We start from the raw sequence: 25,416 nt of genomic DNA, 5'->3' as shown, positions 1-25,416 counted from the left end.
TTGATCAACTGAATGTGTTGTGGGTTTTTCCGAAAGAAACGATGGGCTTGGAAACTTTTCAATATTTTCTTTATAGAGGAAATGATCAATCAACTATTAATCAATGTACAATTGATAGTCAGTGATGAAAATAATCATTACTTCCAGCCCTAGTTCCATTAAAGGTGGTTTTAGCCTTTGGATGAGCATATTTAAAATTTAAGCAGAGGGATATTTTCACAACAAGGTTTGTTTTAAATAAATTGCCATATTTCCCCCCAGCTTCATTACTTTTGTCAGTTTGGGTTTCACGTTTGTATTTTTGCTCCGCATGTCAGGAAAGACTTGCGTGACTCTCATTACCAAATAAATTGCTTTCTGCCATCTCATGTGTCCCCAGTATTGTATGCAACGAACTAATTTGACTTTTCTGTTGTGTTCACTACAAAAAAAAAAAAAAAAAAAAATACCTAAAAGAATTTATTCAAAGCTGCAAAAGTCTGCAACTTTAGTTAATGCCGGTCCATTTCTCATCGCTCTGCACTGCTTTAGCTACCTTGCAGCGTCTTGCAAGATGGCGTTGCAATAGCAAAAGCCAATTTCTCTTTACGTATGCACAAAATATTACTATTCTACTTGTTTGCAGCTCATTTGCAGTTTAAGTGGTTGTTTAAACATGCAGGCTTACAGCAAAGTAATCTGTCACAAGCATACAATGTGTATTCGTGACATACTGTGCACACACACATGCAGGGTAAATGAAAATGTGCAATTTACATACATACCCTCAGGATACTACAGCTCTGGTAGTCATCATGTGTGGCCTCATACTCCTTCTATTATTAAGGGTCATTGCTAAGTGTTTTTTTTTTCGTGTTTTCAGCTGAGGCTTTATGTGGAATTCTTATTGGTCAAGACCTCTTAAAGCAGCATCACACATTCCTACCTAAATGTATATTAGATTTGCTCCACTAGCAAGATGCTTCTCAAATCCCCAATCTATGTATCAGCACTGTTACAATCTGATATTTCTGTCCAGGCTTTAGCTTTCCTCATAGATTAGGACCACAGACTGATCAAATACAGGCTTTCAAACCAAAAATCAATTTGTTTGAGTACTTTGATGAAAAAGGACTGTGTGTGTTTTTCTTCTTAAGGGATTTAGATGGAGAGAGGGATGCAACTGAGGAAACGTGCAGGTCTGCATGAAAGCACATGAACACGAACACACACACACACACACACACACACACACACACACACACTCTCTCAGGTGTTGGTTTCATGAACACAGTCTGCGTTTGCACAAACTGCCTCAGTGGCACCATGTGAATAAGCACTTTGATTAAATATTAATTTGAAATATTATTTGTTAAATACCGTACTTTGATTAAAGATTCAAGTTGCTGTTTAATTGGTTCAACAATAACCTGTTTAATTAATTGAAGAACATTCTTGAAAAATATTGGTCTCTTGACTCAAATAATAATTTTCCATCTGCGATGCTTTGGCAGCTTCGAAAATGCTGAAAGACAAAGGAGTCTAGTGTCGATCAGAGCTGGAGAAAACACAGAGGATTGAGAGGCTGCAGCCAATGAGCACTTAGAAGCACTAAGCCATGCCCACTGCACATCTGTACAATGACGTCAGAGTCCAGTGCACTGCAGCACATAGACAAGTCCCTCTATGTGACTGATGTGCAGGAGGGCTTAGTAGCCCCTGATGGCAAAGATCCTGCACGTCCAGCATCCTGCTCTGTAGTAATGCTGCTGCACGTCAGGCACAAGTGAGAGAGGACACAGAAAAGTGAAATAAAGGATGTGTCAATGTGCAAGAAAGGTTAAAGCATTGGGCTTTTATTCCTTTGAAAGCCATACTTCTCTAATAATACCTCCAATTTGTCCCAGTATAATAATGTTCGGTTACACTTTACTTGAAGGTATCTACATGAGAGTGACATGACACTGTCACGAACATGTCATAAACATTAGAAACAAGTCATAAACGTTTATGACATAACGCTTCTTTTAGTGTCATTCGGTTTTTGTCATGACAAGTTATGATTATGGATAGGGTTAGGGTTCATGTGTCATGACAGTGTCATGTCACTCTTATGTAGATACCTTCAAGTAAAGTGTTACCCAATGTTCTTTTTCCAACTGAACATTGTTATCACAGTAACACTGTAAAATGGACCACATTGATTGAATAAATTTAAGGAACGCGACAAGGTTTTTATCTCCTTAATATTTTAGTTTTTGATTTCTGAGTGTATTTTTCTTACCGTTCCAGGCAGCCGTTGGTTTCAATTCTCTTCTGTATGGTATGAAGATCAATTATCAGACTAGCTTAAGTTATTCAATCTACTAGAGCTGCAGCGGTAAGTCGACTGATCGATTAGTCTATCAGTAGAAAAGTAATCAGCAATTATTTTAAGTTGTAGTATTTCTTGCAAAAATGGCAGAAAATGCAGTTTTCAGCCTCTCAAATATGGAGATTGCCTGGTCTTTTCTGTTTCATATCAAACTAAATATCTGTGGGTTTTGGACTGACAAAACGAGACATTTAAAGACACCACCTTGGACTTTGAGCAACTGGGATGGACATTTTTCACTATTTTCAGACATTTTATGGCCCAATCAATTAATTGAGAAAATAATCTGCAGATTACTGTAATTGATAATGAAAATAATAGTTAGTTGCAGCCCTATAATCTACCATAGTGAACATAGTGAGCCCAGTATCCTAGGAATTGCATCCACGTTGGATGATTTTGCACCTCCAGATTTAAGTTCAGTGCCAATGCAGGAAATAGTTTGTCCTTTATGTAGCAGAGAGGAAGGTAGCGGTGTGTAGGTTGAGATGGTGGGTGGGCGTGTGACAAGTCAGAGACCAGTGTTTATGTCCTGTCACAGACCTGCAATTCATTTTTTTATTACTGTAACCTTCGTCTATATCCACGACATTCCACTTCCGGGATTGCTCCGGTGCTGCCGGAAATTCTGTCGGATGTCACTCTTTACGGCCGGATGTCCGTTACCTTCCGCTTTCTTTGTGTTGTAATTTTAAACTTCGGTGGATTTCTGAGGACTATGGTTAACTGCTCCTCAGATCTCTGCAGGGTAAATCCAGACAGCTAGCTAGACTATCTGTCCAATCTGAGTTTTCTGTTCCACGACTAAAACAACCTTTTGACGTACACATCCACCAAACAAGTTCCTTCCCGAGGCTATTTTGCTACAGCATCGTGGCTCCGTCTGGCACTTAGCACCGCCCAAGACTATTGTGATTGGTTTAAAGAAATGCCAATAAACGAGAGCACATTTTTCCCCCATCCCGGAATGCTGTGTGGACTAGCCAGACCCTCCTCCGCAGCGCCGTGGAGGAAGGTCTGGCAATGCGAGACAACTGTAACATCAATATGAACCCAACCTTTACCATGTGTTTTAGTTGTCTAAACTTAACCATGACCACAGTTTATTTGCCATAACCAGGATTTATCCCCACCCTAAACCATACAATAGTTACCATGTGCAGAAATTGTAGAAAGGAAGAATTTTAAAAACGTTAACGGATGTAAAAAAAAATTTGATCAGCCAATCAGATGCATACATTGGTCTTTCTTCCTTATCACACATGTAAGGGTGAGTCCAAACAGTGAATACCTGGTTTTATAGTACAGTTTGTGCTCAAGGAGCAGTCTGAATTATTTTGGGGTCAGGAGAGCAACCTCAGCTCAGTCTGGGATCTGCTGCTCCACCTGCGATGTAAAGAGCAAATACTTTGAAGTCTTCCAAAATCCCAAATCCCTCCGAAGAGTGCAAGGCGAGCTGTAAGTTCAACCCACTCAGCCTAATCAAGCTCACTGAGCTGTGTCTAACAATGCAAAATCAGGTCAAAGCAGGAATTGCTTGGGTCGTTCCTATGGTAACTAAACTAGATTTGATATCTGAATAAAAGCTAAAGACTTTGCTTTTTGATCCAATTATCACATTCCACCTCATCATGCTAACATGAGTGCTGGCACCCAGTTCAGTATAAGAAAGAAAATCATTTCATTTTTAAGATTTTATTTTTTTTTTTTTTTTACCGGGCTTTTGGTTGCCACTTGAGGAGACAAACTTGGATGGACAGAGGAAACACGTCACTCCTGGTTGGAAGTCTTTTAAAGCAACGCCAAAGATTATTTTGTACCTTAAAATAATGTTTCCAAAATCGTTTCAGTGGTTCATCAACTCGTAACAGGGTGAACGGCACTTCTGCATTCGCTTTGCAGCCATCTATTGGCTTTAACCGCACTATACAAGTTTGCCAGATCAGGTAGTGGATCTGTAGTTTGAATGAGACATAATGACACATTAGGACAGCGGTAATGGACAATTCTGCTTCCAACCTGTAGGGGGACCGAAGAGGAAAAGGGATTTGGTGTTGCTTTAAAGTGGAAGTGCTTTTTTTCATGTAAAATTTCCGATAAAAGCTGCTTCTAATCAATGCGCTTGTCTTAAATTGCTTGAAGCAGCTGTATTTCATAGAAACCTTTTTAAAGTGCGTCGGCAAAAAAATCAATATAGGCCTACTGCATGGAAACATGGCAGGTCTGTGGAAATGCTTCTAAAGCAAGAGCCTGTTGTGAAAGAGACAGCTCAATATTAGATGGTATAGTCTGAGATTTGCTGGTGGAAAGAGGACGTCACTGTGCTTCTCCATTTGAAATAAGGTGCATATTTGAGAGATTACCTGAACATACTAGAAGGGCACTTAGAGTGTGCAGACCTCCGCCATGGCATGCCCTCTCTCACAATATTAATGCAGTGGGAATTTTCCCTGTCTGAAACACATTTTTCAGATTATTCCGACACCACATGAATGCAGCACAAACGCCAGAGCCGGCCCGACCCATAAGCAAACTAAGCGGCTGATAGGGTGGTTACCGGAGGGCCCCCAAGAGCACTTGAAATGTCCCACAGTAGAGCTCATAACAGAACCGTCTATTAAAAGATAGTGTTGCTGCTAATAGGTCTCACATTAGTCTTTACATGCGTATTTGTACATTATGAGTGCATAAACTATTATATACAATACACAAGTTGGTGCCAAGTGCAGTGGCAACGTGTTACAATGTGGAGAGTCCCCAAACCAAATCCTGCTTAGGGCCCCCAAAAGTCTAGGGCCGGCCCTGACAAACGCCCTATCTTGCAGTGTTAACAAAAGTGAAAATAAATTGTGCATCCGCCCTGTAATACCATCCACTCCAAAACTTATTGGGTTCTTCCTTGGCCCATCCTACACCATTCCACCAGGTTTTATGAAAATCGGGCCAGTTTTTCTGTAATCCTGTAGACAAAAATGAACAAACCTAAAACATAACCTCCTTGGGGAGGTAGTAAAACGACAACAAATGATTAAGTACTGTACAGGCCAAAAGTTTGGACACACCTTCTCATTCAATGCGTTTCCTTTTATTTTCATGACTATTTAAATTGTAGATTCTCACTGAAGGCATCAAAACTATGAATGAACACATATGGAATTATGTACTTAACAAAAAAGTGTGAAATAACTGAAAACATGTCTTATATTTTAGATTCTTCAAAGTAGCCACCCTTTACTTTTTTTGATAACTCTGCAAACCCTTGGTGTTCTCTCAATGAGCTTCATGAGGTAGTCACCTGAAATGGTTTTCACTTCACAGGTGTGCCTTGTCAGGGTTAATTAGTGGAATTTTTTCCCTTATTAATAAAAAAGCAAAGGGCGGCTACTTTGAAGAATTTAAAATATAAGACATTTTTTCAGTTATTTCACACTTTTTTGTTAAGTACATAATTCCATATGTGTTCATTCATAGTTTTGATGCCTTCAATGAGAATCTACAATGTAAATAGTCATGAAAATAAAAAGGAAACGAATTGAATGAGAAAGTGTGTCCAAACTTTTGGCCTGTACTGTATATTTCACACTCAGAAATGACACCTTCATAGTGGTCAAAGAGATTGTGTGTCAACTGAATGAGTTTGGTTCAAATTCCAACACTGGTCTGACATATTTAACCAGAGAAAACTATAACATTTTTCATTTTGTGACCTATATTTACTCCTGCAGCCACCTCTCGTAACAAAGGGATTGCCACAATAATGTCACCTTCCTCTCTCTGAGTGAACACACAGGTTCAATCTTACACGCCGTGTGTTTTCAGACAGTGATAACTTCTCATCTTGTTCCACAGGGGAAATTGAAGAATTCAAGCGTCCCTCTCCTCATCCAATCAAACGTAGCTACACTGCAAAAAAATAATAAAATAAGGATATAAAATAAAAAATAAATAAATCACACCTATGACAACATGTCATTTAATAATCCAGTATGCCTGCCTCTAGATTTTAAACCACATCTTTTTTTCTTTGAAACAGAATATACTTAGGAACATTGATTTCCAATGCAAATGTTATCTCTTCTAAAAAATATAAATATATAAGTTTATTGTCATATATAGTCCTATATTTTTTTCATTTTTTTTTTATTTTAGATTTGTCTAATTATTTAGCACCAGACAAAATAACAGAATAATGACCCGTTTGCTGAAAGATGTTTTGTTACTTTTCACCAGTTTCAAGAAAGAACATGAAATAACTTTGTGACAAAAGAACATTTTTACAGTGTAAAAACAGAGCGAACGTGCGTCTCTGCTGCCAATCGAGGCACCCGGCATGTTGTTGGCTGGGCCGTGTGGTGATGCTCTGACTGATTATTGGTGAAGCCAGGCGAGGAGGGAGGCGATAATCCGCGCGCACACACGGACCCATCCGAGCCGCTGCCAGAGCTGCCTGCAGCGGGCGTCGAGACGTTATGGAGCCGCTGTCTCTCCGCGGAGTTTTCTCTCCAGGCACATCGCTGTAAGGACACACAGAATAGTCATCTGCGTGCGAGAGGGGACGCGCAAAGAAGACCGGAGAGTTGCCTTGTTTGTTTTCACTTTTTTTTTTTTCTCTCTCGGAGCGTTGCGCACCTCGAGCTCTCCTCCATCTGATGCCGGGAGCGCAGCATCGGGTCAGAGGCAGATCCGAGTGCTCGCCTCGGGTCGTTTTTGAGTTTCCGTAAAGCACACCGTACCCTACCTTTTGGCTGATAAAAAAATAAACAACAACCCGGATCTGCTGTGGATTGTTTGCCCATCAAAGGGATTATGATTTTCTCAGACATGAGTACGGGGACCAACTCCCCGAAGGTGCACCCGCCGAATGGGACGAGGTTTTACACATTCCAGGCAAGTTAACTGTGCGGCTTTAGTCCTTTCGGTTTCCATCTGCGCATGCTGGTGTCGGCTGCTTCTTCTTTTAATGCTGGTTGTGTTTTGTTCTCCTGACCGTTGTTTGATGTTGCTTTGTGTAGCTCTTATTGTGGCATATTTAGTAGGTGTTCGCATGTATGAGATTGTCTGTCTGCAGAGCAGTGAAATGTTGGGTGTTTCCTACCTGAATGTGCAGACAGACCACGACTTTGTATTGGATTTAAAGTGCGGTCCTCTGCTGTTTTGCATTTGAGCTGGATATATAGAGTTATAGTTGTTAACCATCATAATTTCTTACTGCATAAAATGAAGGCAAAGTGGATGCACAGGAGTGCATAAAGAAATAACGAGAGACTCAGTTTTGATACAATCTCACTTTAAGATCTTAAAAGAAGGAATATAAAAAGCATTTCAGTGGTTTCACACTGCAGCTTGTTGAATAAAACATCTGAGTAAAATCTTGAGAAACTAGAATTCAGAGTTCATCTTCATACTGTATAATGATCAATTATTCAAGCTGAGCCCACTGTATCTCCCCCCCCCCCTATATTATCTATATTTGAATTGTGCTCTAGTTCTATTATATTCCTCCTCCTAAAGAGAAATAAGGAGACGTGCACAGTGCGCTACATTGATCACTGTAGGCTATCTGTGCATATTTCAGCTCTGCCCAGAGCCCATGCATGGCAATGAAGCTGTGTCAGTGGATATCGATTGAGTGTGTTTCACATGGCTCTTGTAACCAAGCCAGCCCTCTGTTTTTTTTAACTGTGGGTGGAAGGAAGAAAGGAAGGAAATGTTTCACAGAGTGTATCCTTTTTTCGCAGTCTTCAAGAACCTGCTGGTTGCCTTTTTGCAACATGACAGGAAAAAAAAAAAAAGGTGATGATGGTTGAATTTTTGCACCCAGGTGCAGTCAGCGTGATTTCAGAAGCTGCTGCTTTACTGAAGATGAGTGGAAAGTGGTTTGTGGGTTGCTTTTTCAAGTGAGCTGCAGTGCTGACGGGAGCTCAGATGTGATGTTTAAGTAGAAATACACCTGCCTCCTCAGTCTAATCACAATCTGGGCCAGCAACAGAGCCAAGTGTCTCATCCCTACTTGCAAGTTTAAGTTTGTTTTGTTTTCTTTTTTCATTGGTTTTGCCAGTGCAGTGATATTTTCCACAACAAAGAAAGGCCATGGACTGCGAAAGCCCAATAAGACACAATATCATTATCTCTGCCTCCTAAATCACTTCAGCCAGTATCGTGTTAGCACGCCCTCTAACTGCACAGCCAATGTGACAGCGTTTTTCCTCCTCGGTGTCATAAACCTCGCTTTGCCTTTTCATGTCCAATCATTAGTGAAGAAAGGCGCCCCGAGGGCTCGTACCTGTTGGAAGAAGCTCCTCTGATATCACAAAATCAAAGGCGTCCTAGTTCACTCATTATATTCCCAGGAAATCCCCATAAAAGGCTTCAAAACATATAAATCACACTTTCAGTTTACTTTATTTTGAACATGTTAAAACATAAAATTAAAAATAACCGATTAAAAAAAGAACATGTACTGTACATTTCAGCACAATCTTCCAAAAATGATTCTAATAAGGAATTCCCATGTTCAAAAGGGAGTAGGAAGAAGTTACACGCACATAAATCACAATTCATTTTCTTCCACCCTTGCTTGGTTAGGTAAAAAAAGCAGGCATCACTACATTGAGCCATGCCAAATCAGTGCGTTCTCAGCTCATCCACTTTGAACACAGTTCCTGTCAGATTCCTTACCAACTCCTAATGATATTCATGTTATCAGATTGCCCTTCCTAGTGTGCAATTATACAATTGGCTTGGGCAAATTGAATTAAATTGCAAAGTAGGTGCCTTTTTTTGAAACCTCAGCGGCTCCATTGGGGTCATGAAGATATTGAGTTCTTTTATTCACTACCAGGCTCTACAAACATGTACCCAGAAGTTTGCTTAGTTTGGGAGCTAGTCTAGTATGCCACACAGCTGTGTCTATAGTCCTTGCATCTTGCTCCGACTCTCAACCGATATCTCCTTAATGACATTTGGAGGCAATAGAGGTGGCACATCAACATGAAGCATAGACACGAGGAGGCTAAAATACTGTTTCCGTCTTCACTTACCTGAAGAAAAGTCTACAACCATGCTAGTGTCTCTGTAAAGCTAGGTTGGGCCTCAGAGGTGATTTGACCTAACACCAGGATGCTAACATGTTCGCTATGACAACTCTAACATGCTGATATTTAGCAAGTAATGTTCACCATGTTTGTTAGCATGGTGACAACCAAAGTATTGGCTTAACGGTGGCTCTTGAGGAAACGTCTAGCGATCATCAAAGTCAGGATTCATCCTCTGGGGACCATGGATGTCTGTACAAAATGTCTCAGCAATACATCCAATAGTTAGATATTTCAGGCTTTATCAAAGTCGTGGAATGACATTGCCATAAAAGTAGTTTAATACTTGTGATAACAGCTCCTTTAACATGCTATTTCTGCATTGTGACATGGTGACAAGGAGGAATGAGGGATATTATGTTGCGTATGCCTTCGTCGGTGCCTATTTGTATGTGTATTTCCTGATGTTGGACATCCAATGAAATCTCGTCCATGGAATCCTGAACCCACTGGACCATATCATTGGAGTCGCAGCAGATTTTTAGCCATGAGTCAAGTCCAAGGGGCATGTCAGATGCCCCAGCTAACCATTATGAAAACAAAAGTCCATGTAATGTATTTTATCAAGCAGCGCTTCATATAGTTGTTCTGGTAAGAGGCACAATGTTTCAGCTCCCTGGGGGATTTTTCTGGTGACATGAATGCAGTTCTGGGGTTTGAGCTTTTAAGACATAAGCTCACTGAGTGTAGAAGTTGTAAATGTTCAAACACATGGACTCTGGTTTTGTGAGTCAGACTCTAGAGACTGCCCAACAGTTGCTTGTTGAAATCGCAAAACAGCATCCCATTTTTAGTAAGTGTCACTTTGAAGAGAGTGCATTCAAATGTAATTGCACCCTGGATCTTTCCTTTGCTAGATTATTAGTTGCACGTCTTTGTATTTAATATCCCATTGTTTCTGTCAAATAATAACCTGCCAAATGATTTGTCAGGGTTGAGCTAACTGAACAATTAGATATAATTGTTGCCCAGTATTTGTCCTTGGTTGTCAAATTAGCGCTGCATGTGATTAGTCTCTTCAGTTGCAATGTCTTTGCCCTAAAGGCCTGCCTCTCTCGCTCTCTCTCTCTCTCTCTCTCTTTTTTTTTTTTCTCTTCTCTCTCTCTCACTTTTTTTTTTTTACGGCCCATGCAGCCTGACACCTCTAGCAATAGAAGGTAATATTACAGCGAGAGGCTCATACTGTACAGCTAATTGAAAGAAATTGGGTAAGAAGAATGAGGTAACACTGACTACCTATTCTAATCATTGCTGAGGCAAAGTCACGCCAAAGTTGGCAGCCAACTTTCCGACAGATTGTCAGATACATTTTACACATCTCTGCGGTGTTTTTGGACAAAATGATCCCGCTGGTTGGCTGATGAAGTGGAGAGGGGGGAAATGAGCTGGTTCTCACTGCTCTCCTTCAAAGTAATCCTCCCTTTTGCAGTGAACTGGCATTAGGAAAGTTTATAGCGCCGCGGCCACAGGGGGACTTTGAGCTGCTGTTTAGGGTTGGGTTCGTCTGTGAGCATCTGTCCTCAGTGCTTGTTTGCAAGCACGGCCACAGCCCAGGCCAACCCCACTTTATCAAACCGTTAAAGCCGTGACTCATTTTGCTCTCCCTTCTGACTGTCTGACTGAGAGTTTGCATTCAGGACTTGACAGAAAAGAAGGATGACAGGGCTGGGCACACTGATTAAAAAGTGCTACTTCTCATTTAGCCTGGTGCTTACCTGCACAGAGGGACATTCAGACTGAGGCTCAGATTGAACTTCTGTTGTACACTACTTAAGCAGAGTGCAGGAATGGCACGGTGCCTCTTATTCAGCGCTACATCTTCAGAGGCATAAATCACACACTCTCGCACCTTCACACCCACAGCTGAACGCTTCCCAGGCCCGATAATAAGACTCTTTGGAGCGGGGAAGGTCTGCGAGACAGGATAACTCATCAGGTGACACCAGACAGCAGTTTGAATGACAAGCACCTATTTCTTCTGCACCCAGAGGTGGCTCGTCATGGTGATGCCTCAGCTGTCTACAGTTTACCCTAGTGTTTCTCTCTTGGAATGGAAGTAAATATTCTTACATTTGTTAGTCAGGGAAGTTTCCTTTTTTTGTGAGCTTTGGCTGTTGTAGAAAGCTGGTGTGAAAAGTTTAACAAAACAAGATTTTTTTTTTTTTTTAGGGCATTTTAGGCCTTTATTTCAACAGGCATGCAAACCTCTACAGTATATATCGCTAGAGAACTTTTCCTGCTTCGGTCCCCCTACAGGTTGGAAGTGTAATTGTCCATTACGTTACATTATGCAAGTTTGCCAGATCGGGTAGCGGATCTGTAGTTCGAATGAACTGGACAATGTAATGTAACGGACAATTCTGCTTCCAACCTGTATGGGGACAGAAGCGGGAAAAGTTTTCTAGTGTTGCTTTAAGTCATTTTTTAAGCAAAACAAGCCAAATGCTTATTTGTTCCATAGACTGTATAATATTAATGGACAACGCATCCGGTTTAAGAGTGCCTTAAACCTGCATTCTATCTGAATTCCAGCAGGGAGCGACACGTGCGGTTGCAAAAGGAGGTCGGTTTCTGTAGAAGTCTATGAGAAAGTGACCCACTTCTCACTTGATTTATTACCTCAGTAAACATTTTCATAATGAGTTTATGGTCTCAATCGCTAGTTTTAAGTCTTCTGCAACACAGAATGATGTTCATTTTTTGAATTATGGTCTCGTTGATTTTAAAATCGGCGATAAAGCAGGGGGTGTTTTAGGGCGTGGCTATGATGTGATTGCCAGTGAAAGTGTGTAACGTAAAGTGTAAGCAGCTCCTCCCTCTCGTCTAAAATCGTCACATCTGCAACCAGGATGGCTGCGCCCGTAACGGCAAACTCGACGACTCATAGCAGATCTCCACAAACAAACGGGTGACGTCACACATGCTCGGTCCATTAATATTAACAGTCTGTGGTTTGTTCTAGTGTCTCAAATGAGAGGATTTGTTGCTTTTTCGTTTTTTTTGTAAAAAATTGTAAATCAAACACATTTGGTTTGACTTGGAGCTTGTGATGGGCATTTTTCACCATTTTGAAACATTTAAGACACTCAATAGTTAGAGCTGAATTTGAAAAGCTGAATTTGAATATGTCCACTTATTATTTTATGGACCAAATATGTGATGTAAACAATCAACATATTAATCAGTAAAGAAAATCATAGTTACTGCAGCCCTTTAAATGTTTACGTGAAATAATTATCGAGAGTCGCAGCCCTCGTGGCATTTTAATGCATTTCCTATCGTCTTTGCTCAACTTAGCGTATTGGTGAGCTTTCACTTTCTACTGCATGTCAACACTTAATCTTGGAAATCCCCATTCGTGCAGCATAATGATGTGCTCAATGCAGGGTCCCGCCCCTGTGATGATCTCTGCACACGGATCAAAGCAAACGGTGCTTACTCTCCTCATCATATGAGAACAGGACAGTGCTGCGGCTTGATCCGGAGGGAAATGTGGAAGCTTTGTGAAAGCTTTTCCCCTGTTGCAAGCTGTGCGTCTGCCTGATTAGCGGGACTATTTCTGTTCCCATTTGAATAACTGGTGTGAACATGTGTGCAGATGTATCCACGGCAACATGTAATTACGAATGAAAACACGCAGGACTGCAAAGAAACCAAAAAAAAAAAGACACCAGGGTGTGAACTACACGGAGAGCTCTCTTGTCACTCAAACGTAGAGCAGACACATATACATGTATGCACACACAGTAAGGCACCCAGCTGTGGGAGCAAGCTTATCCCCCCAGCTGTCTTACCCTGTCACACACACTCCCTCCCCTCCTCGCGTGCCCCTCTCCGTGTCATGTGTTCAGGGTCGGTTGATGGAACAACAAAAGGTGGCCGTACGCAAATGAGCACAAACAGGGCAAATTGATACACGGCCGCCAGATTGAAGTCAAAGTGCTTGGCCTTTTATTTGATAGACTGGCACAAGGTAATTGCTTACAATTGTGACACCCTCACCAACACACACACTCCTACACACAGTCCTCCCCTCGGTGTCTATTCCTGCTGCTGGCCTCCTGAATGTTGCGTATACATGTGTGTTGGAGGCGTTTGCCCTATTTTCTTGGTCTTTTTTTAATCAGCCCTCGTGCATTTAAAATCTGACCGGGGCAGATGGGGAAGGGAGTTTGACCCACTTTGATGGATTCCACACCGATTAAAAGGATGAGTGAGCTTTCGAAAGCAAGAGGCCCCTGTGTACGTGTGTGTGTGTGTTTGGATGTGTGTTGTTGCGTGTTTGGATGTGTGAACAAGGGAGAAAAGGAATAGAGGACTGTCTATTTGTGTGCCAGTGATGTGTACTGTATGTGTTACTGTAAAGCCTACACCTCGTACTGTAGGTAGCAGCTCTGTTCAATCCCTCCAGGAATTTGTAATTTTTGCAATCATAAGAATGAATACAAAATCAACCTTACCCAGAGGGATAGTTAGTAAATGCATTTTACAAATCATCAAGCCTCAAACCTCAGAAAGACTTTGTTGTAACAGTGGAAAGGACTGTGTTTCCTAGTGCTGCTCTTCTAAGGCAGCACATGCACACAGGTAACATGTTTAAAGATAACAAAACTGAACCATTTTCTACTCCAATACTTATAACTAACCAGTAGCTTTTTGGAGCTTGCTGGCAGCACTACTTAGCAAGAAGGAAGTAATACTACAGTAGCGTGTGCAACTTCCAAATGTGTACCGAAATGTCCACGAATAGGGCATTCCTGGCATTACCCAAACTTATTTTTACAAGACATATGTAAAATTAGACATATGTACAATTCTACCGATGACTTTCAATTTTCAAATGTTGCCATCGTTTATCAAAAATTGCACCGAAATGGTTGCAAATTGTTTGGAAAAGCTGCTCCAAATCTGTTCTTTTGGTTGGTAATTGTCACAAAGAAGGATCCTGGTGGGGCTTTCTATTTACAGCTTTTTCTTTTGTTTGGTTGTATTTACAGCAACATATCACATGAAAAGATCAAAACCAACATATTCATGCAGTCTATCCTACGTACATACACCACCATAAATACTCCACTAATGGCACTCCTGTTTGAGTGCCCAGATTTTTTGGGATATTGTTGGCCTTTTTTGAAATGAAAGTATTTCTTTTTGGCTTTGGGTATAGTGTCCCAGACAGGGTAAGTAAATTGAAAAGTCCTGAGAGACAGACTCATTGTTGGTATTAGTCTTTTCATGGGATTCGTTGATTTATGGTTGTGCGGAGGCTCGACGCAGAGCTTTCGCCGTAGCCTACGTAAGTGGCCTGAAGTTTAGACTTGTGAGTTGGTGTGTACGTCGATCTCTTAAAAGCAGGACCGGCATGTGTGTGTGTGGGGAGTGTGTGGAAAGAGCGAGTAAGAGAGATGACTGTGATTAGCTTCAGAGTGAGTAGCGACTCTAGAGTCATAGTGAGAGAAACAAAGTGTCTCCCCTGTGTTTTCTGACCACGGTGGGAAATCTGTAGCAGGAAAAGTTAACCCTCTCCTTGATTTGTTTATGGAGGAGAACCAGGAAATGGGTAGGGGGAAATGCAACGCTGCCAAGCCACGGCCAAGCGACGTGCGTCACAGCGACGTGTAGTTAAATTTTTCAAGAGGTGCACGTCAGGCTACGGCGTAGGGTCCGGCGTAGGTCCATGTCTCCGCGTACCTACGTACGTAGCCACGGTGTAGATTTTACGCAGAAGCATAAATCATGCTTTAGCCTTAGTCTCAAATTTCTTCCTATTTTAGTCCCACTCCATACTTTAATCTCCTGGTATAATGTCAGCCATGATTATTAGCACATGCTGAACAGTGACACTCTACTGATACAGTACAGAGCTGGTACACTCATACACATTCACACATGTGCACATACAGTATCCACAGCACAGATCTCAACAGAGATTTTGAAGTGCAATTATGATATACCCTTTTGCCTGGCTTACTGCAGCAGTCTCCTCTCATTCATCCAACAATGTGGACTTGAAAGTAGAGAGTTTTTAGTGTGTGTCTTGACAGAATACAATGATGGGAATTTATCATTTCATCCAGGGTAAAATCAAAGCGGGATGAATCAGTCTACTTCCTGTGTGTTTGGTCAAATGACTGACTTTTACTTGTTATCAACCTTGGAGGGTCCAGGGTGTTGGTTAAAGGTCCCATATCATGCTCATTTTCAGTTTCATACTTGTATTTTGGGTTTCTACTAGAACATGTTCACATGCTTTAATGTTAAAAAAAAAAATACAGTTTTTTTTTCATACTGTCATACTGAATATACCTGTATTCACCCTCTGTCTAAAACACTCAGTTTTACACCTGTCTCATGTGACATCGTTTGAAGGCACCGTTACTGAATACGGACTGTGTTCATTTCTCGGTGGATTGAGTATTTTATACTTTTACAGTATTTATGTAGCACCTTTACCTGCTTCATAAAAAAAATGGAAATTAACAATATGGGATCCTTAAAGATGTTAACTGAGGTGGATTAAAAAAAAAGGGTTCCATTTTATAAGAACGGCTCGATCCTCAAGAAAACTACGACCTGTTTTAGAAAAAAAATGGGTAGTGCAGTTAACAAGAGGCACCTCAACAAATTATTATCATTAAGGACGTTAGGGACTGGCTATGTAACTGGGTTAAGAATCTGTCTGGTTTGGTTCATGAGAAAATAAGGAGAGTGGGAGATAGAGTAGTGAATCATGGCTCCTAATAAAACCAGCTTTACCTCCACGCTGATCACCTCACTAGAGACTCATTCAGCCATTGACATTGTGTCCTTTCCCCCCCCAGATTCAATGCTCAGACACCAAGTGACTCAATAACCAATGAATCACCATTGGAAATTATGTACAACCATGACAGAGTGGAGTAGAACTGCAATTTCCATCCATCTTTTAATCTTTCAGTTTTCTATGTCTTACACACTTGCACAGACACATACATATAGTGTTCCCATCCTCTCCATCGACAGCATATTTGTCACTACTGTCACCCAGCCCCCATCACCTCCAGCCCCACCCAGCTGCTTCTTTTCAGACTGGACAGGGGGAGGTAGCAGCCGGAAAATCAGACTGAATTTGCCATTAAACTGCCGTTTTGTTTGCTTAATTGTGACATTGGCTGCATCTCATGGCCCTTGTTTGATAGCTCCTCGGTCCTTGGCTGAACCGGAAGTTGTTCTGTCCCTCCTTGGTGAATGCCGTCTCAAAGCTATTATTTCTGCACCAAGGAGCAAGCATCGAGGAGGGATCACCGAGGAGCCATAGCCGAGGATACGTGAGAGCAGCCTAACTCTTCAGAGGAAAGGACGTCTCATCCCCCTAAACACATTTCCTCTGTTCCTCTCTCCCCCATTTTTTCCCCCTTTTTGTGTGCCCCTCCGGGCGGAAAAAAAAAAAAAAAAAAAAAAAAAAAACACAAACCAACACAAACAACCCCCAAAACAAAACCTTCTTTCTTTTTTTTTTTTTTTTTTTGTAGGATTTTTTTTTTTTTTCCTCTCTCCCTTTTTTTTTTCTCTTTTCTTTTTTTTTTTTTCTTTTTTAATAATAAGAAGAAAAATAAAAAAAATTAACAAAAAAAAAAAAAAATAATTTTTTATTTTGGTTTTCGTTTCACCCTAACCAATCAGGAGCGAGTGGCTTTCCAGCTGATGCTATTTTCATTTGACATGGAAGCTGTGGGTTTAGTAAAAGTTAACTTTTTCATGAAGAAATATGCCCATTTTAGAGTTGTTTTATCCGTAAGTGGACTTCAATCTCAAACATTATTTTTGCTATTTTCATGGATGTAGCACAGTAGCTGGCTAGCTATGTACAGTATGAAGATGACATCCAAACTCTGAGTCCTACATATGTAATTTATCGACTGTTTCTCCAACTACCAGACCTATTTAAATTGCTAAGCCAAGTTGGAGAAGTGGCAGGCAAACTAATAGGCCTATAATCAGGGTAGGGGCGTAGCACCTAGGGCTGCTCGATTATGTGGAAAAATATAATCACAATTATTTCGGTCAATATTGAAATCACGATAATTTAACACAATTGCACGTTGACTTCTGGAAAGGTGTTGCAATTATTGTACTTAAACAGTGGAAAAAGTCAAATAAATCAACAGTAAAAAAACACATACAACTGTGAACTTTGCCTTAATACTTTTCCTATTGAAACTTTATTTTTTCATTCAGAACACAAAAGAGAAAATAAGAGTTTACTTGTAAAATGTAATGAGCTAAATAATTGTTTTTCTCGATTATTCTGTTTTTGTGATCATTGGGAGCCGAAATCATAATCACGATTACATTTCGATTAATTGCACAGCCCTAGTAGCACCTGCCCCAGATTGTGATACTTGAAAGAACAAATGCATAGAAATGAATTCAAGTGGCCTGTTGCTCCTATAGTACGTGAATTTTTAATTCAAAGAAGTTGTTTCCCAATAGTTCCAATTTCAAAAAAAGTACCAGCCCTATTGTTAATGTCCTGTTGGGTATGGGGTCATTAACTGTGTCCTTTTTGATCCTTTTGATTTTATATATCACACGTGCTCTGTGAGTAGTAGGGGATGCCTTGAGCCTCCCTGTTTTCCACCATTAACTCTCTGTCTCTTTGTCTCGCGAACCCACTCCTTCTTCCCATCACTGTGCGGTTTGAGTAAAGGGTGAACTGCTATCAGGGTAAATTAATTCACCCCAGTCCTTCACATGAGGCGATACAGTACGCAGTGGCCTTTGTGAATAATGCAGTGGCAATAAAATCTTTTGCTATGTTCAATTACATCAGCTTTTGCTGCCTCCTCTTTTACTGCTGCTCCCCGTGTGTGTGTGTGTGTGGTGTGTGTGTTTTTGTGTGTGTGTGTGTGTGTGTGTGTGTGTGTGGTGTGTTTTGTGTGTGTGTGTGTGTGTGTGTGTGTGTGTGTGTGTGTGTGGTGTGTGTGTGTTAAACTGGAATGGTTTCCAAAAGTGGATTGGCCTGTTAAAATATGAAGTTGTTATGAGCAGAAAGAATATTTTCACAACATTGCTGCAGTTTGGTCGTCTGTCTTTCTTCCATTCCTACTAGTCCTGATGATCTCTCTCTGCTTTGACCTTTACCATTGATTTAGACGTGTCGTCCGGCAGTCAATAGACAAATGAGAGACGGTGTACTTAATTAGCAAGACATGCCAAAGAGAGTGAAACCTCTCTCTAAGAAAGCAAGTCAATGCATGGCTATTACACATCCCCTGGCCTCTGACCTCAAGCATCCATAACCAAGTCAACACAAGATAACTGGTTTTCCTTTTTATGGCCGTCAGGCATTCATTCCCACGTAATAGCCTTACGCTTTGAATGCAGATATTGTGAAGTGAACGATGACCGTTGCTTTGTGTGTATGTCACACAAAGTAAAGCCAGATTGTAAAGGCAAATCCATCTGGTCTATGAAACAACAGGTTGTAAAGTTTACAAGGTCGTGGAGGGACTGTGGTCATGGTTTATGTATGTCTGGATCTTTATATCGGAGTTTTTTTTTTTCAGTCCTTATCACATTCTGTTTAAACAGACAGAAGCATTTTTTGTAGCCCATAGGTCTGTATCTCCAAAATCAATACATCTGCTTGTGGGTTCATATGGGATAAACGGAGTCAGTTCATTCAGCAGCAACACAGACACTCCCTGCTGAGACAACTCCACCTCAGAATCCATAAAGTCTTGTTCTTACAGAGGGCTACCGGCGAGCATCTGTGTGTACAGAGAACTTAATTATGAGAGATCTTCACAGCTCTCCTATCTGGTGTCTGGTTGTAGAAACATTCTCACCCGGTGTGGTTTCATTCTCCTTGGCACTGAGCTCGAGCCCAAACTTTGGAGCCGAGAACATTTTCCCCTTTTTCCCGCCAAGAAGATGTTTTGTGCCTAAAGCCCTGTAGGTGAGCTGGGAGCCGCTAGCCATTCAGGGGTTTTAATGGAAGTGTATAATATCTCAGCTGGCAATAAGATTGAAGAGGACTTGCAGACAGGGCACTAGGGAGGTCCTGAGTCAGTTTACCAGGGGCACAGCAATTACCATAGAAATATATTGAGGGACAGATTGGATTGGCTGCCTCCCCTTTTTTTTTCTTTTTTTTTTTTAAGCGAGAGAAGATAATGCTCTCTTTTACCATTCCGTTTTTTTTTTTTTTGTCCGCTGTCTTTTAATTGTATTGGTGCCTATGAAAGCACACTGCTGGTTCTAACATTATGATCCCTGATTCTCACTTGTTTCAGCTTCCATATTATGCTAATACAAACATGTTGTGTTCAGTTGCTCGGTCATTACAGCCTCGTGGCTTTTGCACATATAAGTGCACTGTGGATGTGGTGTTGTCTGTAACAGAGTCATGAACCACATGTCGTTTTCCAGAGGCAGCAGCTGCTAAAGATCCAACTCCCTGCTGTAAATAATGTGGTAATGTCGGCATCATATCAGTCTATATTAATGAGGATAGCTTTATGGACAGTTTACTTAAATGTGTTGTCACTCCTTAAACAGTCCACCGATCACCAAATAGCACATACAGTATAGACGTTTTACTGCTATCTTTTTCAGTTATTTCTATAATGAACTGAACAGTGTTTGACCCGCTACGGCCCATCACATAGGCTGAGTGTGAGTCACAAGTGCCTCTCTTTCCATCCATTAAAAAGCCTCTTTGTATTCAGAGGTTGATCACACGCTGCAGGCTGCAGCAATTGGGTTCCTCTATCAGTAGTTTTGGCAGTTTAGCCTGAGAGTCGCTGTTTAAATGTCTGACAGCAGTGAGCACCATGTTGGCAGACTTCAGGTTGCTGAAACACTCGACAGTCGCACTAAAGGTGAAGTGTGTGGTCAAGTACTTCTCGTTGTACCGCTACCAGACTCAAGTCAAAGGCTTTAAAAGCTGCACTGTATTGTTTCCGTTGAATGCATGCAGGTGTTCAGGATTCAGGATAAAATACTCAACTGTTCGCAAACAACCCTGTATGATACAATGATGAAACAATAAAGAAGAAAATTATTATTTACAACTATTAACAATATGCAGATAAGTTGTGATTGCGATAATCTTTTCGGGAAGTTGATTACAATGAAATTTAAAGAATGTAATTTTACTGCAGCGTCCCTGGACCCCAACCAATCAGAAAGGGGAGATGCCGTCTGTGTCTGTAATAAGCCTGATGCCGACACAAAGCAGGCCACTGACTGGCGTTAGCTCTGTGATCTGTGCGTGAGCTGACAGCTAGCCCGGCATGGCCTGGCTCGGACCAGGCCCTGTGGCCCTGCAGGCCATTCCAGTCCTCTGCGAAGGAGGGAGCACCAGCTGCTACATGGCTATCACTTTAACACGTTGTCCGTCCTACAAAGACCTCAGCATCCACCCTTGGTTGCCGTGGAGACGGTGTCTGCGGCTCGTCTCGACTCAAGCTGGTGGATCGGTTTTGCCACACCCATGGGTGTCTGGAATGAAAGAATGGGGAGGTTTAGAGGGAGAAGTGGGAGATTAGTGCAAGAGAAGAGCAGCTTTTCACAACCGTTTAGACACAAACAAAATCTGTGCTTTAACTAGGAAAATACCCCATTTTCTGTTACTGTAATATTCCCCTTGAGCCATGACTCAACACATGAGGTCTCTTTATCCTGTACGGCTCTACTGAACTATTATATGCCATGGGAATTGTACAAACTAGGGCTATTGATTACAAAGATTTGACAATGCATTTGCTGAAATTAATCCTTCTAAGCACAAATTGTAAGATTAACATATTATTGACAGATGAAGCAGTTTCCTTTCAGAGTTGTTTTTTTGTTTGAATTCTGAAATTTTAGAATGATGATCTGCTGAAGTTTTTACTGAGGAAAATCAAAACATTTCCAACATTGCTTGGAGGAATAGAGGGTCAGGATGTTCCTCAACATGTGGGTGTTTTCTGCCATGATGCAACATGTGCTGAAAACAAACTGACAGGCTTGTGTATGGGACTGCAGGATTGTGAGATATTGAACGAGTGGCAGAACATGAGGAAAGATGGGGAGCCAGGGATCCTTGCAGTTCGGTACATTTAACAGGCAGGTTGAGATAAAAACAAAATGTTTTTTTTTTAACCTTCAACTGAATTTTTGTCCCAGCATGCTTCATCAGCTTCATCCAGATGTCTTGAGACGATGATACAAGGGTTTGATTCGATCCTTAGCCTTGAAGTTATCTTTGCAAATATTGTTTGATAATGGCACTGCAGGCTTCAGTTATATTATGCAGTAGCTAGCAATGCACATTAACAGATTTCCCCCCATGCCCGACTAAACACAATAGATCTGGAGGCCGTAAATGATTACAACTGGGATTTGAATGCAGCACAGTTCATTATTCACAAAGCCAGGAGGCCTGCCCTGGGAATAGCTTAGCCATAGCCTAGCATGTATGTATGATCTACTTAGATTTGCAACAGCGAGGACACCAAATGAAGGATTAGATGTGTATTCAAAACAAATAAAATTCAGCAGTTCCCTGAAATTATGGTGCTAGAGTACAGTATGTAGAGGGCGGTTGTGCCTAAACCACATTATTGGTACCTTGCTGCTGAGAGACAGGGTTAATGGATGGATGGATGGATGGATGGATGGATGGAGAGAATGTGAGACACTGACATGAGCCATGGCCTGACGTGCCATAGTGATTTAGTGAACGCCCACATAGTTCCCTACTTGTTGTAAAACCTTGAATAATTCAGCACATACTATAAAGTCAGTGTGTTATTTCAAAGAATGTTGTGAATTAATAATGCGTTTGGCCCAGGTATTTTAGCATTCACATCAGATCATGCATTCAACCTGTGTGTTTGTGAGGGAAACCTTGTAGTATCATACTGAAGGTCAAATGCTCCACAGCGGCAAAAGAAATGTAGAATTTAGCTTCAACCTCTTTCTCTAGGGGATTACATGTTTGTGATCATGTTAGTCGTACATATATATGATAAAATAAAACTATCTAGCATCATCATTAACTTCATTAATAACTGGGATGCTGAGATGTGAGAGTAAAGCAAATATGTAATCTTTCCTAATAAGAAATGCTAAAAAAGTAATGTATTTTTTTCTCAATTTCTTTAATAGTATAAACCACAACATTTTTTGGTTTAAACCAATAACTTCATCAAGTTGATATCTCCCCAGGCAAGACCTTTTTAAAGGGATAGTTAGGTTTTTCTGAAGTGGGGTTGTGAGGTACTTATCTATAATCAGTGTTCAGGCAGCAGTACCGGCCTGACTTTGGTGTTTTAAGGGTTTAGTTTGGATTCACCAAAGTCACACAATAACACACTGGTAGACCTGCAACTCCCATGTTCCACGAGGTAACATTTTTGTCAAAGGAGTCTGGTGGCTTTAAAGAGAGCATAGATAACTGCTTCAGTTATCTATGCTCTCAAGCTCAAGGGCTGTCTGACAGCAAGGTAAAGCGGTCAAAATATTCTAAATATAGCGTCCACTTAAACTGATTTCTTTCTTTTTAGGTGGCTAAAGTACGTTTAGCTGGTGCCCCCTTCAACAGCAGTACATTTCTTAGCTTCAGTGTCGGGACCCCACTTCAAAAGATCCGAACAATCCGCTTCACACAGTTAAAGATTTTAACCAGAAGCCAATATATTAGGTAAAAACACTTAATTTATATTGCATATTTTTAAGTTAAAAATGCAGATGAATGCATAACCAAGATAAACAGATGACACAGATGAAAACAAAAGAAAAATGACTGCCAGATCAGAGGAACGACAGTAGATTTGTACATAAAAACGTATGGACTCTGGCTTTTCCTTGATCTGCTGCCCTGGTCTTGGATGAACCTCAAGATATTTCCATGTGTAAGAGGTATTTCTCTACAGTCGTGCCATGTTCGACTCATTAGGGCTAAACTAACGAGGAACCTGATCCAGACATGTTGTCTGTCAGAGTCTAATGGATTATTCATGGTCCTGTTTACACAAGTGCTCCCACTTAAAAACACTGAAACATCTGTTGCGTCAACCTCTCCTGCCTCTCAACACATAAATCTTCTTTCAGCTGGTGGTTGTATGCAGTGTGTAGGCATTAATGGCCATGCGTTGTGTGTGCTCTGGGAACATGGAGTGGAGTAGTACTGCATCTGACCTCCATGTGTTTTATATATACTTTTAGGTGAGTGCCCTGATGTGTTTGCTAGTGATCGGTCTTGAGAGACTGAGCTCCTTTTCCTTCCAGGGAAGGGCTCTCCTACCCAGGACCTTACTATTAAATTGACAACTCTGTGGTAGTCCCCACCCAGACTGCTAGAAACCTGGGTGTGACACTTGACGACCAACTCTCCTTCACTGCCAACATTGCTGCAACTACCCCGATCGTGTAGATACATGCTGCATAACATCAGAAGTAAACGTCCCCTTCTATCGCAGGAGGCGGCTCAGGTTCTGGTTCAGGTTTTAGTCATCTCACGTCTAGACTACTGCAACTCCCTCCTGGCTGGCCTGCCTGCATGTGCCATCCGGCCCCTGCAGCTCATTCAGAACGCAGCAGCTCGACTTGTCTTCAACCTCCCCAAGTTCTCTCGCACTACACCGCTCTCTTCACTGGTTACCAGTTGCTGTCCGCATACGCTTCAAGACACTAGTACTTGCATACAGGGCCAAGAACGGATCAGCCCCAGCATACATCCAGGACAAACCCTATACCCCAACCCGCCCACTCTGCTCTGCATCAGCCAACCTGCTTGCTGCCCCCTCACAGCGAGGGACAACTAATCACTCTACGAAATCCCGACTGTTTGCTGTCCTGGCTCCTAAATGGTGGAATGAGCTCCCCATTGACATCAGGACGGCTGAAAGCCTACGCATCTTCCACCGAAGGCTAAAAACACATCTCTTCCGACAGCACCTCGGATAAGAGGGGGGGGGGGATATATACATGTATAAATATTCTTAAAGTTGCACTTTCATATGGCTCTTTGTAGTTTTGCTTATTTAAAGCTAATGTACTTGCACTTACTAGTTGTCTGGAGTTTGCTCCTTCAAGATTGAAAGCACTTGGATAAAAGCGTCAGCTAAATGACATGTAATGTAATGATCGAGTGAGTACACATCGAAAAAAAAAAGAAGTGATCTAAGCGTGATATTAGTGCAGTTACTGAAACATTGGAAACAAGTGGAATTCCCTTGCATCATGGGCCGATTCTCTTGCATATTTGATGGAAAGCAAGATTGGGGAAGAAAGTGAGGTTTAAGATGGATTTTCTGCACCGTGTGCATGTCTGACAACTTAAGCCACTTTCACATGATCAGCATCAAAGCGCTTAACATCGTGTAAAAAACCATTCATTTTTTATGGAAAGAACGCTGATGCCTGATTTAACAGCAATGCTGCGCCTGCGCAAGGCCGCACCAACGCTTTCACTCTGTATACACCACTCCATCCCCTTCTCCAAAGTGCACTGATCACCTGGTCCCTACCACCAATGCATCCGGCCGCTGCATGTAACCACTGCTCCATGCCACTCTATACTCCATCCCATGCTCAGAGTTTAAAATCACTTTTACTCTTTGACCAAGTTTGACACTGACCTTTCGAAGGGTTTTTAGCAGTGTTCAGTTCTCCTGAATGCAGCTCTTAAATCCGTGCTATGTGGAAGCTCCTTCACACCAAAATAGGAGCTCAGTGTTGCATCAGTGTTGCTAGCAGGCACCCTGCGATCTCCCAGCGACCCATTGGTATCCTGCTAAGTCGCCAAAAGGCCTAAAAAGAATAAAAAGGTATCTGTGTAAAGAGTCTGTGCATCAGGGGGCTCTACACCATGCTGTCGTACCATACGGCTGGAGGAATGTGTGTTTGAGTGTGATGGACAGAGTATTGAGATTGAGTGCAATGTGATGTTTTTGATAAGAGAGCTCTCTTAGGCAAGTTCTTTTTTTTTTCATT

General features: G+C 41.4%; 1 protein-coding gene across 13 annotated transcripts in view; it reads left to right on the top strand.

Annotated features, from left to right (window-relative positions):
- Positions 1 to 25,416, top strand: part of ppfia2 (PTPRF interacting protein alpha 2) — a 228,669-nt gene that overhangs the window by 101,230 nt on the left and 102,023 nt on the right. Inside the window, exon 1 of one of the 13 annotated variants that reach the window (XR_005638145.1) lies at positions 6,743 to 7,240. The exons of 11 other annotated variants lie outside the window; for them this stretch is intronic. The gene's annotated coding sequence lies outside the window, so the exon portion shown is untranslated. Of the gene's footprint in view, positions 1 to 6,742; positions 7,241 to 25,416 lie in introns of those variants that run through there. One more of the 13 variants, XR_005638148.1, reaches the window with a different exon arrangement.

The sequence above is a fragment of the Perca fluviatilis genome, chromosome 23 (assembly GCF_010015445.1).
Source record: "Perca fluviatilis chromosome 23, GENO_Pfluv_1.0, whole genome shotgun sequence".
In the NCBI taxonomy this organism is placed as follows: Eukaryota; Metazoa; Chordata; class Actinopteri; order Perciformes; family Percidae; genus Perca; species Perca fluviatilis.
Note: the sequence above shows the minus strand (reverse complement) of the source record. Positions and strands in the feature narration are given on the sequence as shown.